This window comes from Pristiophorus japonicus, unplaced genomic scaffold (genome assembly GCF_044704955.1).
Source record: "Pristiophorus japonicus isolate sPriJap1 unplaced genomic scaffold, sPriJap1.hap1 HAP1_SCAFFOLD_891, whole genome shotgun sequence".
Lineage (NCBI taxonomy): Eukaryota > Metazoa > Chordata > Chondrichthyes > Pristiophoridae > Pristiophorus > Pristiophorus japonicus.
In genome coordinates, this window is record NW_027254815.1 from 41,702 (window position 1) to 60,949 (window position 19,248).

Below are 19,248 nucleotides of genomic sequence, written 5' to 3' on the forward strand. Positions count from 1 at the left end.
TATACCCCACACCCCTCACTGTAACACTGATATAGCCCACACCCTTCACTGTAACAGTAATATACCCCACACCCCTCACTGTAACACACTGATATACCGCACACCCCTCACTGTAACACACTGATATACCCCACACCCCTCCCTGTATCACTGATATACCCCACACCACTCACTGTAACACACTGATATACGCCACAACCCCTCACTGTAACACTGATATACCCCACACCCCTCACTGTAACACTGATATACCCCACACTCCTCACTGTAATACTGATATACCACAGACGCCTCACTGTAACACTGATATACCCCACACCACTCACTGTAACACACTGATATACCCCACACCACTCACTGTAACACTGATATATCTCAGACCCCTCACTGTAACACTTATATACCCCACACCCCTCACTGAAACACTGATATACCCCACGCCCCTCAATGTAACACTGATATACCCCACACCCCTCTGTAACACTGATATACCCCACATCCCTCTCTGTATCACTGATATACCCAACACTCCTCACTGTAATACTGATATACCACACACCCCTCACTGTAACACTGATATACCACACACCCCTCACTTTCACACTGATATTCCACCCACTCCTCACTGTAACACACTGATATACCCCACACCTCTCACTGTAACACTGATATACCACACACCCCTCACAGTAACACTGATATACCCCACACCCCTCACTGTAACACCGGTATACCACACTCTCCTTAATGTAACACTGATATGACCCTCACCCCTCAGTGTAATACTGATATACCCCACAGCCCTCTCTGTAACACTCATATAACACACATCCCTCAATGTAACACTGATATACCCCACACCCCTCACTGTAACACTGATATACCCCACAACCCTTACTGTAACACTGATATACCCCACACCCCTCACTGTAACACTGATATACCCCACACCCCTCACTGTAACACTGATATACCCTACACCCTCACTGTAATACTGATATACCCCACACCCCTCACTGTAACACTGATATACCCCACACCCCTTATTGTAACACTGATATACCCCACACCCATCACGCTACCACTGATATACCCCACATCTCTCACTGCAACACTAATATACCCCACACCCCTCACTGTAACACCGATATACCACACATCCCTCACTGTAACACTGATATACCCCACACCCCTCACTGTAACACTGATATAGCCCACATCTCTCACTGCAACACCAATATACGCCACACCCCTCACTGTAGCACCGATATACCCCACATCCCTCACTGTAACAGGTCGATATACCCCACACCTCTCACTGTAACACTGATATACCCCACACCCCTCACTGTAACACTGATATATACCACACCCCTCACTGTAACACTGATATAACTCTCACCCCTCACTAGCATACTGACATACCCCACACCCCTCAATGTAACACTGATATACCCCACACCCCTCACTGTAACACTGATATATCCCACACCCGTCCCTGTAACACTGATATACACCACACCCCTCACTGTAACACTGATATACCCCACACTCCTCACTGTAAAACTAATATATCCCATACCCCTCACTGTAACACTGATATATCCCACACCCCTCACTGTAACACTGATATATCCCAAACCCCTCACTGTAACACTGATATACACCACACCCCTCACTGGCATACTGATATACCCCACACCCCTCAATGTAACACTGATATACTCCACACCCCTCACTGTACCACTGATATACCTCACATCCCTCAATGTAACACTGATATACCCCTCACCCTCACTGTAATACTGATATACCCCACACCCCTCACTGTAACACTGATAGACTCCACACCCTCACTGTAATACTGATATACCCCACACCCCTCACTGTAACACTGATATACCCCACACCCGTCACTGTAACACTGATATACACCACACCACACACTGTAACACTGATATACCCCACACCCCTCACTGTAACACTGATATACCCCACACCCCTCACTGTAACACTGATATACCCCAGACACCTCACTGTAACACTGATATACACCACACCCCTCACTGTAACACTGATATACCCCACACTCCTCACTGTAAAACTAATATATCCCACACCCCTCACTGTAACACTGATATACCCCACACCCCTCACTGTAACACTGATATACGCCACACCCCTCACTGTAACACTGATATACCCCACACCCCTCACTGTAACACTGATATACACTACACCCCTCACTGTTACACTGATATACCCCAAACCCCTCATTGTAACACTGATATACCCCACACCAGTCACTGTAAAACTTGTTTACCCCACGCCCCACACTGTAACACTGATATACCCCACACCGCTGAATGTAACACTGATATACTGCACACACCTCACTGTAAGACACTGATATACCCCACACCCCTCACTGTAACACTGATATAACCCTCAACCCTCACTGTAATACTGATATACCCCACACCACTCACTGTTACACTGATATACCCCACACCCCTCACTGTAACACTGATACACTGCACACACCTCACTGTAAGACACTGATATACCCCACACCCCTCACTGTAACACTGATATACCCCACACCCCTCACTGTAACACTGTTATACCCCACACCCCTCACTGTAACACTGATATACCCCACACCCCTCACAGTAACACTGATATACCCCACACCCCTCACTGTAACAGTAATATATCCCTAACCCGTCAGTGTAAAACTATATACCTCACATCCCTCACTGTAACATGATATACCCCACATCCCTCACTGTAACACTGATATACCGCACACCCCTCACTGTAACACACTGATATACCCCACACCCCTCACTGTAACACTGATATACCCCACACCCCTCATTGTAACACACTGATATACCGCACACCCCTCACTGTAACACACTGATATACCCCACACCCCTCCCTGTATCACTGATATAACCCACATCCCTCACTGTAACACTGATATACCCCACACCCCTCACTGTAACACACTGATATACCGCACACCCCTCACTGTAACACTGATATACTGCACACACCTCACTGTAAGACACTGACATACCCCACACCAGTCACTGTAAAACTTGTTTACCCCACGCCCCACACTGTAACACTGATATACCCCACACCGCTCAATGTAACACTGATATACTGCACACACCTCACTGTAACACTGATATAACCCTCACCCCTCACTGTAATACTGATATACCCCACACCCCTCACTGTAACACTGATATAACCCACACCGCTCAATGTAACACTGATATACTGCACACACCTCACTGTAAGACACTGATATACCCCACACCCCTCACTGTAACACTGATATAACCCTCAACCCTCACTGTAATACTGATATACCCCACACCACTCACTGTTACACTGATATACCCCACACCCCTCACTGTAACACTGATACACTGCACACACCTCACTGTAAGACACTGATATACCCCACACCCCTCACTGTAACACTGATATACCCCACACCCCTCACTGTAACACTGTTATACCCCACACCCCTCACTGTAACACTGATATACCCCACACCCCTCACAGTAACACTGATATACCCCACACCCCTCACTGTAACACTGATATATCCCTAACCCGTCAGTGTAAAACTATATACCCCACATCCCTCACTGTAACATGATATACCCCACATCCCACACTGTAACACTGATATACCGCACACCCCTCACTGTAACACACTGATATATCCCACACCCCTCACTGTAACACTGATATACCCCACACCCCTCACTGTAACACACTGATATACCGCACACCCCTCACTGTAACACACTGATATACCCCACACCCCTCCCTGTATCACTGATATAACCCACATCCCTCACTGTAACACTGATATACCCCACACCCCTCACTGTAACACACTGATATACCGCACACCCCTCACTGTAACACTGATATACCCCACACCCCTCACTGTAACACACTGATATACCCCACGCCCCTCAATGTAACACTGATATACCCCACACCCCTCTGTAACACTGATATACCCCACATCCCTCTCTGTATCACTGATATACCCAACACTCCTCACTGTAATACTTATATACCACACACCCCTCACTGTAACACTGATATACCACACACCCCTCACTGTCACACTGATATTCCACCCACTCCTCACTGTAACACACTGATATACCCCACACCTCTCACTGTAACATTGATATACCCCACACCTCTCACTGTAACATTGATATACCCCACACCCCTCACAGGAACACTGATATACCACACACCCTTCACTGTAGCACTGATATACTGCACACACCTCACTGTAAGACACTGATATACCCCACACCCCTCTGTAACACTGATATACCCCACATCCCTCTCTGTATCACTGATATACCCCACACCCTTCACTGGAACATTGATATACCCCACTACACTCACTGTAATACTGATATACCCCACACGCAGGGAGGGATTCAAATTCCTGGGGCATTGGAACCGGTTCTGGGGGAGGTGGGACCAGTACAAACCGGACGGTCTGCACCTGGGCAGGACCGGAACCAATGTCCTAGGGGGAGTGTTTGCTAGTGCTGTTGGGGAGGAGTTAAACTAATATGGCAAGGGGGATGGGAACCAATGCAGGGAGACAGAGGGAGACAAAAAGGAGGCAAAAACAAAAGACAGAAAGGAGATGAGGAAAAGTGGAGGGCAGAGAAACCCAAGGCAAAGAACAAAAAGGGCCACTGTACAGCAAAATTCTAAAAGGACAAAGGGTGTTAAAAAAAACAAGCCTGAAGGCTTTGTGTCTTAATGCAAGGAGTATCCGCAATAAGGTGGATGAATTAACTGTGCAAATAGATGTTAAGAAATATGATGTGATTGGGATTACGGAGACGTGGCTCCAGGATGATCAGGGCTGGGAACTCAACATCCAATGGTATTCAACATTCAGGAAGGATAGAATAAAAGGAAAAGGAGGTGGGGTAGCATTGCTGATTAAAGAAGAGATTAATGCAATAGTTAGGAAGGACATTAGCTTGGATGATGTGGAATCTATATGGGTAGAGCTGCAGAACACCAAAGGGCAAAAACCGTTAGTGGGAGTTGTGTACAGATCTCCAAACAGTAGTAGTGATGTTGGGGAGGGCGTCAAACAGGAAATTAGGGGTGCATGCAATAAAGGTGCAGCAGTTATAATGGGTGACTTTAATATGCACATAGATTGGGCTAGCCAAACTGGAAGCAATACGGTGGAGGAGAATTTCCTGGAGTGCATAAGGGATGGTTTTCTAGACCAATATGTCGAGGAACCAACTAGGGGGGAGGCCATCTTAGACTGGGTGTTGTGTAATGAGAGAGGATTAATTAGCAATCTCATTGTGCGAGGCCCCTTGGGGAAGAGTGACCATAATATGGTGGAATTCTGCATTAGAATGGAGAATGAAACAGTTAATTCAGAGACCATTGTCCAGAACTTAAAGAAGGGTGACTTTGAAGGTATGAGGCATGAATTGGCTAGGATAGATTGGCTAATGATACTTAAGGGGTTGACAGTGGATGGGCAATGGCAGACATTTAGAGACCGCATGGATGAACTACAAGAATTGCACATTCCTGTCTGGCGTAAAAATAAAAAAGGGAAGGTGGCTCAACCGTGGCTATCAAGGGAAATCAGGGATAGTATTAAAGCCAAGGAAGTGGCATACAAATTGGCCAGAAATAGCAGCGAACCCGGGGACAGGGAGAAATGTAGAACTCAGCAGAGGAGGACAAAGGGTTTGATTAGGGCAGGGAAAATGGAGTACGAGAAGAAGCTTGCAGGGAACATTAAGGCGGATTGCAAAAGTTTCTATAGGTATGTAAAGAGAAAAAGGTTAGTAAAGACAAACGTAGGTCCCCTGCAGTCAGAATCAGGGGAAGTCATAACGGGGAACAAAGAAATGGCGGACCAATTGAACAAGTACTTTGGTTCAGTATTCACTAAGGAGGACACCAACAATCTTCCGGATATAAAAGGGGTCAGAGGGTCGAGTAAGGAGGAGGAACTGAGGGAAATCTTCATTAGTCGGGAAATTGTGTTGGGGAAATTGATGGGATTGAAGGCCGATAAATCCCCAGGGCCTGATGGACTGCATCCCAGAGTACTTAAGGAGGTGGCCTTGGAAATAGCGGATGCATTGACAGTCATTTTCCAACATTCCATTGACTCTGGATCAGTTCCTATCGAGTGGAGGGTAGCCAATGTAACCCCACTTTTTAAAAAAGGAGGGAGAGAGAAAACAGGTAATTATAGACCGGTCAGCCTGACCTCAGTAGTGGGTAAAATGATGGAATCAATTATTAAGGATGTCATAGCGGTGCATTTGGAAAATGGTGACATGATAGGTCCAAGTCAGCATGGATTTGTGAAAGGGAAATCATGCTTGACAAACCTTCTGGAATTTTTTGAGGATGTTTCCAGTAGAGTGGATAAGGGAGAACCAGTTGATGTGGTATATTTGGACTTTCAGAAGGCTTTCGACAAGGTCCCACACAAGAGATTAATGTGCAAAGTTAAAGCACATGGGATTGGGGGTAGTGTGCTGACGTGGATTGAGAACTGGTTGTCAGACAGGAAGCAAAGAGTAGGAGTAAATGGGTACTTTTCAGAATGGCAGGCAGTGACTAGTGGGGTACCGCAAGGTTCTGTGCTGGGGCCCCAGCTGTTTACACTGTACATTAATGATTTAGACGAGGGGATTAAATGTAGTATCTCCAAATTTGCGGATGACACTAAGTTGGGTGGCAGTGTGAGCTGCCAGGAGGATGCTATGAGGCTGCAGAGTGACTTGGACAGGTTAGGTGAGTGGGCAAATGCATGGCAGATGAAGTATAATGTGGATAAATGTGAGGTTATCCACTTTGGTGGTAAAAACAGAGAGACAGACTATTATCTGAATGGTGACAGATGAGGAAAAGGGGAGGTGCAACGAGACCTGGGTGTCATGGTACATCAGTCATTGAAGGTTGGCATGCAGGTACAGCAGGCGGTTAAGAAAGAAAATGGCATGTTGGCCTTCATAGCAAGGGGATTTGAGTACAGGGGCAGGGAGGTGTTGCTACAGTTGTACAGGGCCTTGGTGAGGCCACACCTGGAGTATTGTGTACAGTTTTGGTCTCCTAACTTGAGGAAGGACATTTTTGCTATTGAGGGAGTGCAGCGAAGATTCACCAAACTGATTCCTGGGATAGCGGGACTGACCTATCAAGAAAGACTGGATCAATTGGGCTTGTATTCACTGGAGTTCAGAAGAATGAGAGGGGACCTCATAGAAACGTTTAAAATTCTGACGGGGTTAGACAGGTTAGATGCAGGAAGAATGTTCCCAATGTTGGGGAAGTCCAGAACCAAGGGTCACAGTCTGAGGATAAGGGGCAAGCCATTTAGGACCAAGATGAGAAGAAACTTCTTCACCCAGAGAGTGGTGAACCTGTGGAATTCTCTACCACAGAAAGTAGTTGAGGCCAATTCACTAAATATATTCAAAAAGGAGTTAGATGAAGTCCTTACTACTAGGGGGATCAAGGGGTATGGCGAGAAAGCAGGAATGGGGTACTGAAGTTGCATGTTCAGCCATGAACTCATTGAATGGTGGTGCAGGCTCGAAGGGCTTAATGGCCTGCTCCTGCACCTATTGTCTATGTTTCTATGTTTTTATGTAACACTGATATACTCCACACCCCTCACTGTAACACTGATATACATTACACCACTCAATGCAACACTGATATACCCCACACCCCTCACTGTAACACTGATATACATTACACCACTCAATGTAACACTGATATACCCCACACCCCTCACTGTAACACTGATTTACCCCACACCCCTCACTGTAACACCGGTATACCACACTCTCCTCATTGTAACACTTATATTATCCTCACCTCTCACTGTAACACTGATATAACCCACTCTCCTCATTGTAACACTGATATAACCCTCACCCTTCACTGTAATACTGATATAACCCACACCCCTCACTGTAACACTGATATACCCCACAGCCCTCTCTGTAACACTCATATACCACACATCCCTCAATGTAACACTGATATACCCCACACCCGTTACTGTAACACTGATATATCCAACAGCCGTGTCTGTTACACTGATATGCCCCACACACATCACTGTAACACTCATATACCAGGCACCCCTCAATGTAACACAGATATACTCCACAGCTCTCTCTGTAACACTGATATAATCCACACCCCTCACTGTAACACTGATATACCCCACACCGCTCACTGTAACACAGATATACCCCACACCCCTCACTGTAACACTGATATACCCCACACCCATCACGGTAACACTGATATACCCCACACCCCTCACTGTAACACTGATTTCGCCCACATCTCTCACTGCAACACTAATATACCCCACACCCCTCACTGTAGCACTGATATACCCCACACCCCTCACTGTAACAAGTCGATATACTCCACACCCCTCACTGTAACACTGATATACCCCACACCCCTCACTGTAACACTGATATACATCATACCCATCACTGTAACACTGATATAACCCTCACCCCTCACTGGAATACTGATATACCCCACACCCCTCAGTGTAACACTGATATACACCACACCACTCATGTATCACTGACATAACCCACACCCCTCACTCTAACACTTATATATCCCATAACCCTCACTGTATCACTGATATACCGCACACCCCTCACTGTAACACTGATATACACCACACCCCTCACTGTAACACTGATATACCCCACACCCCTCACTGTAACACTGATATACCCCACACCCCTCACTGTAACACTGATATACCCCACACCCTCACTGTAACACTGATATACCCCACACCTCTCACTGTAACACTGATATATCCCTAACCCGTCAGTGTAAAACTGATATACCCCACATTCCTCACTGTAAAACTGATATAACCCACACACCTCACTGTAACACTCATATACCACACACCCCTCAATGTAACACTGATATACCGCACACCCCTCACTGTAACATTGATATACCCCACACCCCTCACTGTAACACAGATATACCCCACACACCTCACTGTAACACTGATTTACGCCACACCCCTCACTGTAACACCGGTATACCACACTCTCCTCATTGTAACACTTATATTATCCTCACCCCTCACTGGAATACTGATATAACCCACTCTCCTCATTGTAACACTGATATAACCCTCACCCTTCACTGTAATACTGATATAACCCACACCCCTCACTGTAACACTGATATACCCCACAGCCCTCTCTGTAACACTCATATACCACACATCCCTCAATGTAACACTGATATACCCCACACCCATTACTGTAACACTGATATATCCAACAGCCGTGTCTGTTACACTGATATACCCCACACACATCACTGTAACACTCATATAACAGGCACCCCTCAATGTAACACAGATATACCCCACAGCTCTCTCTGTAACACTGATATAACCCACACCCCTCACTGTAACACTGATATACCCCACACCCCTCACTGTAACACTGATATACCCCACAACCCTCACTGTAACACTGATATACCCCGCACCCTCACTGTAACACTGATATATCCCACACCTCTCACTGTAACACAGATATACCCCACACCCATCACTGTAACACTGATATACCCCACACCCCTCACTGTAACACTGATATACCCCACACCCATCACTGTAACACTGATATACCCCACACTCCTCACTGTAACACTGATATACCCCACACCCATCACTGTAACACTGATATACACCACACCACTCATGTATCACTGATATAACCCACACAGCTTACTCTAACACTTATATATCCCACACCCGTCACTGTAACACTGATATACCGCACACCCCTCACTGTAACACTGATATACTCCACACCCCTCAATGTAACACTGATATATCCCTCACCCCTCACTGTAACACTGATATACACCACACCCCTCACTTTAACACTGATATACCCCACACTCCTCACTGTAACACTGATAGACACCACACCTCTCACTGTAACACTGATATATCCCACACCCCTCAGTGGAACACTGATATACGACACACACCTCACTGTTACACTGATATACCCCACATCCCTCACTGTAACACTCTGATATACGCCGCACCCCTCACTGTAACACTGATATAACCCACATCCCTCACTGTAACACTGATATACCCCACACCCCTCACTTTAACACTGATATACCACACACCCCTCACTGTAACACTGATATACTCCACACCCCTCACTGTAACACTGATTTACCCCACACCCCTCACGGTAAGACACTGATATATCCCACAACCCTCATTGTAACACTGATATACCCCACCCCCTCACTGTAACACTGATATACCCCACACCCCTCAATGTAACACTGATATACCCCACACCCCTCACTGTAACACTGATATACCCCACACCACTCACTGTAACACTGATATACCCCGCACCCCTCACTGTAACACTGATATACACCACACCCCTCTCTGTAGCATGATATACCCCACACCCCTCACTGTAACACTGCTATACCCCACACCCCTCACTGTAACACTGATATACCACACATCCCTCAATGTAACACTGATATACCCCACACCCCTCACTTTAACACTGATATCCCCCACACCCCTCACTGTAACACTGATATACGCCACACCTCTCACTGTAACACTGATATACCCCACACCCCTCACTGTAACACTGATATACCCCACACCCTTCACTGTAACACTGATATACGCCACACCTCTCACTATAACACTGATATACCACACACACCTCACTGTTACACTGATATACCCCACATCCCTCACTGTAACACACTGATATACCCCGCAGCCCTCAATGTAACATTGATATACCCCACATCCCTCACTGTAACACTGATATACCCCACACTCCTCACTGGAATACTGATATACACCACACCCCTCACTGTAACACTGATATATTCCACACCCCTCACCGTAACACTGATATACCCCACACCCCTCACTGTAAGACACTGATATAACCCACACCCCTCATTGTAACACTGATATACCCCACACCCCTCACTGTAACACTGATATACATCACACCCCTCACTGTAACACTGATATACACCACACCCCTCACTGGAACACTGATATACCCCACACCCCTCACTGTAACACTAATATATCCCACACCCCTCACTGTAACACTGATATACTCCACACCCCTCACTGTAATACTGATATACCCCACACCCCTCATTGTAACACTGATATACCCCACACCCCTCACTGTAACACTGATATACCCCACACCCTCACTGTAATACTGATATACCCCACACCCCTCACTTAAACACTGATATACCGCACACCCCTCACTGTAACACTGATATAACTCACACTCCTCACTGTAACACACTGATATAATCCACACCCCTCATTGTAACACTGATATACCCCACCCCCTCACTGTAACACTGATATACCCCACACCCCTCTCTCTAACACTGATATACCCCACACCCCTCACTGTAACACTGATATATCCCACACCCCTCACTGTAACACTGATATACGCCACACCTCTCACTGTAACACTGATATACCCCACACCCCTCACTGTAACACTGATATACCCCACACCCTTCACTGTAACACTGATATACGCCACACCTCTCACTATAACACTGATATACCACACACACCTCACTGTTACACTGATATACCCCACATCCCTCACTGTAACACACTGATATACCCCGCAGCCCTCAATGTAACATTGATATACCCCACATCCCTCACTGTAACACTGATATACCCCACACTCCTCACTGGAATACTGATATACACCACACCCCTCACTGTAACACTGATATATTCCACACCCCTCACCGTAACACTGATATACCCCACACCCCTCACTGTAAGACACTGATATAACCCACACCCCTCATTGTAACACTGATATACCCCACACCCCTCACTGTAACACTGATATACATCACACCCCTCACTGTAACACTGATATACACCACACCCCTCACTGGAACACTGATATACCCCACACCCCTCACTGTAACACTAATATATCCCACACCCCTCACTGTAACACTGATATACTCCACACCCCTCACTGTAATACTGATATACCCCACACCCCTCTCTCTAACACTGATATACCCCACACCCCTCACTGTAACACTGATATATCCCACACCTCTCACTGTAACACTGATATATCCCACACCCCTCAGTGGAACACTGATATACGACACACACCTCACTGTTACACTGATATACCCCACATCCCTCACTGTAACACTCTGATATACGCCGCACCCCTCACTGTAACACTGATATAACCCACATCCCTCACTGTAACACTGATACACCCCACACCCCTCACTGTAACACTGATATACCACACACCCCTCACTGTAACACTGATATACTCCACACCCCTCACTGTAACACTGATTTACCCCACACCCCTCACGGTAAGACACTGATATATCCCACAACCCTCATTGTAACACTGATATACCCCACCCCCTCACTGTAACACTGATATACCCCACACCCCTCAATGTAACACTGATATATCTCTCACCCCTCACTGTAACACTGATATACCCCACACCCCTCTCTGTAACACTGATATACCCCACACCCCTCACTGTAACACTGATATACCCCACACCACTCACTGTAACACTGATATACCCCGCACCCCTCACTGTAACACTGATATACACCACACCCCTCTCTGTAGCATGATATACCCCACACCCCTCACTGTAACACTGCTATACCCCACACCCCTCACTGTAACACTGATATACCACACATCCCTCAATGTAACACTGATATACCCCACACCCCTCACTTTAACACTGATATCCCCCACACCCCTCACTGTAACACTGATATACGCCACACCTCTCACTGTAACACTGATATACCCCGCAGCCCTCAATGTAACATTGATATACCCCACATCCCTCACTGTAACACTGATATACCCCACACTCCTCACTGGAATACTGATATACACCACACCCCTCACTGTAACACTGATATATTCCACACCCCTCACCGTAACACTGATATACCCCACACCCCTCACTGTAAGACACTGATATAACCCACACCCCTCATTGTAACACTGATATACCCCACACCCCTCACTGTAACACTGATATACATCACACCCCTCACTGTAACACTGATATACACCACACCCCTCACTGGAACACTGATATACCCCACACCCCTCACTGTAACACTAATATATCCCACACCCCTCACTGTAACACTGATATACTCCACACCCCTCACTGTAATACTGATATACCCCACACCCCTCATTGTAACACTGATATACCCCACACCCCTCACTGTAACACTGATATACCCCACACCCTCACTGTAATACTGATATACCCCACACCCCTCACTTAAACACTGATATACCGCACACCCCTCACTGTAACACTGATATAACTCACACCCCTCACTGTAACACACTGATATAATCCACACCCCTCATTGTAACACTGATATACCCCACCCCCTCACTGTAACACTGATATACCCCACACCCCTCTCTCTAACACTGATATACCCCACACCCCTCACTGTAACACTGATATATCCCACACCCCTCACTGTAACACTGATTTCGCCCACATCTCTCACTGCAACACTAATATACCCCACACCCCTCACTGTAGCACTGATATACCCCACACCCCTCACTGTAACAGGTCGATATACCCCACACCCCTCACTGTAACACTGATATACCCCACACCCCTCACTGTAACACTGATATATCCCACACCCCTCACTGTAACACTGATTTCGCCCACATCTCTCACTGCAACACTAATATACCCCACACCCCTCACTGTAGCACTGATATACCCCACACCCCTCACTGTAACAGGTCGATATACCCCACACCCCTCACTGTAACACTGATATACCCCACACCCCTCACTGTAACACTGATATACCCCACACCCCTCACTGTAGCACTGATATACCCCACACCCCTCACTGTAACAGGTCGATATACCCCACACCCCTCACTGTAACACTGATATACCCCACACCCCTCACTGTAACACTGATATACATCACACCTCTCACTGTAACACTGATATAACTCTCACCCCTCACTGGAATACTGATATACCCCACACCCCTCACTGTAACACTGATATACACCACACCACTCATGTATCACTGATATAACCCACACAGCTTACTCTAACACTTATATATCCCACACCCGTCACTGTAACACTGATATACCGCACACCCCTCACTGTAACACTGATATACTCCACACCCCTCACTGTACCAATGATATACCTCACACCCCTCACTGTAACACTGATATACCCCACACCCCTCAATGTAACACTGATATATCCCTCACCCCTCACTGTAACACTGATATACACCACACCCCTCACTTTAACACTGATATACCCCACACTCCTTACTGTAACACTGATAGACCCCACACCTCTCACTGTAACACTGATATATCCCACACCCCTCAGTGGAACACTGATATACGACACACACCTCACTGTTACACTGATATACCCCACATCCCTCACTGTAACACTCTGATATACGCCGCACCCCTCACTGTAACACTGATATAACCCACATCCCTCACTGTAACACTGATATACCCCACACACCTCACTGTAACACTGATATACCACACACCCCTCACTGTAACACTGATATACTCCACACCCCTCACTGTAACACTGATTTACCCCACACCCCTCACGGTAAGACACTGATATATCCCACAACCCTCATTGTAACACTGATATACCCCACCCCCTCACAGTAACACTGATATACCCCACACCCCTCAATGTAACACTGATATATCTCTCACCCCTCACTGTAACACTGATATACCCCACACCCCTCTCTGTAACACTGATATACCCCACACCCCTCACTGTAACACTGATATACCCCACACCACTCACTGTAACACTGATATACCCCGCACCCCTCACTGTAACACTGATATACACCACACCCCTCTCTGTAGCATGATATACCCCACACCCCTCACTGTAACACTGCTATACCCCACACCCCTCACTGTAACACTGATATACCACACATCCCTCAATGTAACACTGATATACCCCACACCCCTCACTTTAACACTGATATCCCCCACACCCCTCACTGTAACACTGATATACGCCACACCTCTCACTGTAACACTGATATACCCCACACCCCTCACTGTAACACTGATATACCCCACACCCTTCACTGTAACACTGATATACGCCACACCTCTCACTATAACACTGATATACCACACACACCTCACTGTTACACTGATATACCCCACATCCCTCACTGTAACACACTGATATACCCCGCAGCCCTCAATGTAACATTGATATACCCCACATCCCTCACTGTAACACTGATATACCCCACACTCCTCACTGTAACACTGATATAACACACACCCCTCACTGTAACACTGATATATTCCACACCCCTCACCGTAACACTGATATACCCCACGCCCCTCACTGTAAGACACTGATATAACCCACACCCCTCATTGTAACACTGATATACCCCACACCCCTCACTGTAACACTGATATACATCACACCCCTCACTGTGACACTGATATACACCACACCCCTCACTGGAACACTGATATACACCACACCCCTCACTGTAACACTAATATATCCCACACCCCTCACTGTAACACTGATATACTCCACACCCCTCACTGTAATACTGATATACCCCACACCCCTCATTGTAACACTGATATACCCCACACCCCTCACTGTAACACTGATATACCCCACACCCTCACTGTAATACTGATATACCCCACACCCCTCACTTAAACACTGATATACCGCACACCCCTCACTGTAACACTGATATAACTCACACCCCTCACTGTAACACACTGATATAATCCACACCCCTCACTGTAACACACTGATATGCCCCACACCCCTCACTGTAATACTGATATAACCCACACCCCTCACTGTAACACTGATATACCCCACACCCCTCACTGTTACACTGATATACACCACACCCCTCACTGTAACACTGATATGCCCCACACCCCTCACTGTAACACTGATATATCCCACACCCCTTACTGTAATACTGATATAGCCCACACCCCTCACTGTAACACTGGTATACCACACATCCCTCAATGTAACACTGATATACCCCACACCCCTCACTTTAACACTGATATACCCTACACCCCTCACTGTAACACAGATGTACCCCACACACCTCACTGTAGCACTGATTTACCCCACACCCCTCACATTAACAGTGATATACCCCACACCCCTCACAGTAACACTGATATACCCCACACACCTCACTGCAACATTCATATACCACACACCCGTCAATGTAACACTGATATACCACACACCCCTCACTGTAACACTGATATACCCCATACCCCTCACTGTAACACTGATATAGCCCACACCCCTCACAGCAACACTGATATACCCCACACACCTCACTGTAACACTCAAAAACCACACACCCCTCTATGTAACACTGATATACCGCACACCCCTCACTGTAACACTGATAACCCCCACACCCCTCACTGTAACACTGATATACCCCACACCCCTCACTGTAAGACTGATATTCCCCACACCCATCACGGTAACACTGATATTCCCCACACCCATCACGGTAACACTGATATACCTCACACCCCTCACTGTAGCACTGATATAACCCACACCCCTCACTGTAACAGGTCGATATACCCCACACCCCTCACTGTAACACTGATATACCCCACACCCCTCACTGTAACACTGATATACATCACACCCCTGACTGTAACACTGATATAACTCTCACTCCTCACTGGAATACTGATATACACCACACCCCTCACTGTAACACTGATATACCCCATACCCCTCACTGTAATAACGATATACCCCACAGCCCTCACTGTAACACAAATATACCCCACACCCCTCACTGCAACACTGATATACCTCACACCCCTCACTGTAACACTGATATACATCACACCCCTGACTGTAACACTGATATAACTCTCACTCCTCACTGGAATACTGATATACACCACACCCCTTACTGCAACACTGATATACCCCACACACCTCACTTTAACACTGATATATCCCTAATCCGTCAGTGTAAAACTGATATACCCCACAACCCTCACTGTAACACTGATATACACCACACACCTCACTGTAACACTCATATACCACACACCCCTCACTGTAACACTGATATACCCCACACACCTCACTGTAACACTGATTTACCCCACACCCCTCACTGTAACACCGGTATACCACACTCTCCTCATTGTAACACTTATATTATCCTCACCCCTCACTGGAATACTGATATAACCCACTCTCCTCATTGTAACACTGATATAACCCTCACCCTTCACTGTAATACTGATATAACCCACACCCCTCACTGTAACACTGATATACCCCACATCCCTCTCTGTAACAGTCATATACCACACATCCCTCAATGTAACACTGATATACCCCACACCCATTACTGTAACACTGATATATCCAACAGCCGTGTCTGTTACACTGATATACCCCACACACATCACTGTAACACTCATATACCAGGCACCCCTCAATGTAACACAGATATACCCCACAGCTCTCTCTGTAACACTGATATAACCCACACCCCTCACTGTAACACTGATATACCCCACACCCCTCACTGTAACACTGATATACCCCACAACCCTCACTGTAACACTGATATACCCCGCACCCTCACTGTAACACTGATATATCCCACACCTCTCACTGTAACACAGATATACCCCACACCCATCACTGTAACACTGATATACCCCACACCCCTCACTGTAACACTGATATACCCCACACCCCTCACTGTAACACTGATATATCCCACACCTCTCACTGTAACACTGATATACCCCACACCCATCACTGTAACACTGATATACCCCACACTCCTCACTGTAACACACTGATATACCCCACACCCATCACTGTAACACTGATATACCCCACACCCCTCACTGTAACACTGATATATCCCACACCTCTCACTTTAACACTGATATACCCCACACCCCTCACTGTAACACTGATATATCCCAGACCTCTCACTGTAACACTGATATACCCCACACCCATCACTGTAACACTGATATACCCCACACCCCTCACTGTAACACTGATATATCCCACACCCCTCACTGTAACACTGATGTCGCCCACATCTCTCACTGCAACACTAATATACCCCACACCCCTCACTGTAGCACTGATATACCCCACACCCCTCACTGTAACAGGTCGATATACCCCACACCCCTCACTGTAACACTGATATACCCCACACCCCTCACTGTAACACTGATATACATCACACCTCTCACTGTAACACTGATATAACTCTCACCCCTCACTGGAATACTGATATACCCCACACCCCTCACTGTAACACTGATATACACCACACCACTCATGTATCACTGATATAACCCACACAGCTTACTCTAACACTTATATATCCCACACCCGTCACTGTAACACTGATATACCGCACACCCCTCACTGTAACACTGATATACTCCACACCCCTCACTGTACCAATGATATACCTCACACCCCTCACTGTAACACTGATATACCCCACACCCCGCAATGTAACACTGATATATCCCTCACCCCTCACTGTAACACTGATATACACCACACCCCTCACTTTAACACTGATATACCCCACACTCCTCACTGTAACACTGATAGACCCCACACCTCTCACTGTAACACTGATATATCCCACACCCCTCAGTGGAACACTGATATACGACACACACCTCACTGTTACACTGATATACCCCACATCCCTCACTGTAACACTCTGATACACGCCGCACCCCTCACTGTAACACTGATATAACCCACATCCCTCACTGTAACACTGATATACCCCACACCCCTCACTGTAACACTGATATACCACACACCCCTCACTGTAACACTGATATACTCCACACCCCTCACTGTAACACTGATTTACCCCACACCCCTCACGGTAAGACA